Below are 2,360 nucleotides of genomic sequence, written 5' to 3' on the forward strand. Positions count from 1 at the left end.
CATTTCATGTATGTTACCTGCGTTTCATATTAACAACCAGGTAATTTACATTTTCGTTTACCTTTCACGTCCTTTACGTTTTTCCAATGGTCATACTGATCAAATCGCGTTTCTGGCGGTGTTAGATATGTCCGGTATATAAATAGATATTCCTGTTGTTGATTAGCGTGTGCCGAAAATCCACTTTTTTAGAATTTTGATTGGTAATAGCAAAATATGGTTAATTATGCTTTAAGAAAAATGTGTGTGAAATTTAGATTTTTTTGGTCAATAGCCTAGGCTCGCTCAAGTCCATCAAAGTTCAATATGCTAAAAAAAAAAATTATAAATAAATTAATTAATACGTTTGTTTACTAAAATTTCAGTAACCTTCTAAAGTATTAGTGCTACATAATATGGTATATGGACCTATTTAGTAGAGAATCGAAGTTAGCTAAAAAAAACTTTGATGGACTTGGGCGAGCCTAGGATATTGACCAAAAATTTTCACACTTCACAGAGATGTTTTTTAGAGCATAATGAACCATATTTTTGCTATTACCAATCAAAATTCTAAAAAAGCGGATTTTCGGCCCACGCTATTGTCGATGCCGATTGCTGTACTGATGATGTATATGGTAGTTCTTCTGATAATGATGTGTGCGTTGGAGAAGTATTCACTGCATTGGAACCGTTATTAACATCACTAAGGTTGTTCGTATTTAAGATTATATTGATTGATCGAGAAAGATATCCAGAAGAACTACATCGTCCTAAAGTGGAAACAAATGGAGTAATTTGTGCTTCGTCTTCGGTGGAAATGTCTTCCACTAGAGTACTACCGTTATTTTCAGAATCAAGCTCTTCAATTTCTGGCTGATAATCTGGATCGTCAACACTATCATCGCTGCCTTCAAATATACCTTTACCATCGTCTTCAAAACCTGACTCAAACTCTTCCGGGTCTCCAGACATCAAATCATCGATTTCTTCGTCAGTAAGTGCATTGATTTCTGCAAAAGTCCACCTGTTCCGTCCAGTAACTCTACTACGTCTCGTAGAAATTTTTCTGCAGGAAAACTAAGAATCACCATACTCTCATGATCATTCAAATTCAATAGCGACCTTTTGCCTGCACCTTGCAACACCGCTTAGAAGCGGTAAATGTATAATGGAAGTTATAACTCTTCTTAAAATAAATTATTTTTACTTACCAGTAATAATTTTTTTAATTAAAAAAAACAGTTGATTTTTTTGTTCTATCAGAAGAAGTTTGAAAAAATACTGCACCAATTTTTACGCGCACATGCACTGACATCACAACTTTAAATGAATATGACACAGAATTGAGAGCACCGATTTGAATAATTTTTTCTTGCAATGACTATATAAGGCTGATATATTAAAAAAAATTACCAAACAATAAAAAATCACGCCCCACTAGGTGCATTTTGGTGTCTAACTGTTGACCGCTTTAAATCGGTCTTGTCTGCTTGAGGGTTAATATGGGTATCAAATGAAAGCTGTTCATGAATCCTTTAAGATAGAGCACTTTTCATATAGCTGGGTGACTAGGGTCTCGAGATATAGACCAAAACGTGGACCCGGGTAACCTTAGGATGTATTTGTTTAATATGGGTATCATATTAAAGCTGTTCATGAATGCTTTAAGATAGAGCACTTTGCATGGTTCAATGGCGCCAACAGCAGATGAACCCAATCAATTTGCAAATATATTTCATTTCGTCGATGGTGGATCAGCTGAATGTGCGGTGCAATATACAGGGAACACAACAGTTAAAGAGACGAATTATTGAACAGTTGCAAGCATTTTTTCACGCTAATAACGCTGTGGTTAATATGTTCAAAACAGCATTGCAACGAATGCCATCGGATACGCACAAATTTGTCATAAGAGCGGATCGTACCCCAACAGGTGAACATGTACGAAGGTTCAATGCACCCACCGTTGATGATGTTGCTGCAATTATTGTTGGCGATCCAACTACATCACGAGACATTGTCGTGCTGCACAATTTTCCAAACAATTGTTAGCTGTTGGAAATGGAAAAGTTCCAGTTGATGCGACAACTGGATTAATTACTCTTACCAACGACTTTTGCCGATTTGTAGACTCTCAATTAGCTCTTATTGAAAACATTTTCCCAAACATTAGTGAGAATTATCAGAATTATGATTGGTTAAGTCAACGAGAAGAATAATGATGTACACGCACTGAATTTCACCATTCAATCAAAAATCGATGGCGATTTGGTGACATACAAATCCGTTGATTCCATAACATATTCCGATGATGTTGTAAATTATCCAACAGAGTTTTTGAACTCTCTGGAGTTACCAGGATTTCCACCACATAACTT

The sequence above is a fragment of the Rhagoletis pomonella genome, unplaced genomic scaffold (assembly GCF_013731165.1).
Source record: "Rhagoletis pomonella isolate Grant_MI unplaced genomic scaffold, Rhpom_1.0 Rhpom_scaffold_00009, whole genome shotgun sequence".
Classification (NCBI taxonomy): domain Eukaryota; kingdom Metazoa; phylum Arthropoda; class Insecta; order Diptera; family Tephritidae; genus Rhagoletis; species Rhagoletis pomonella.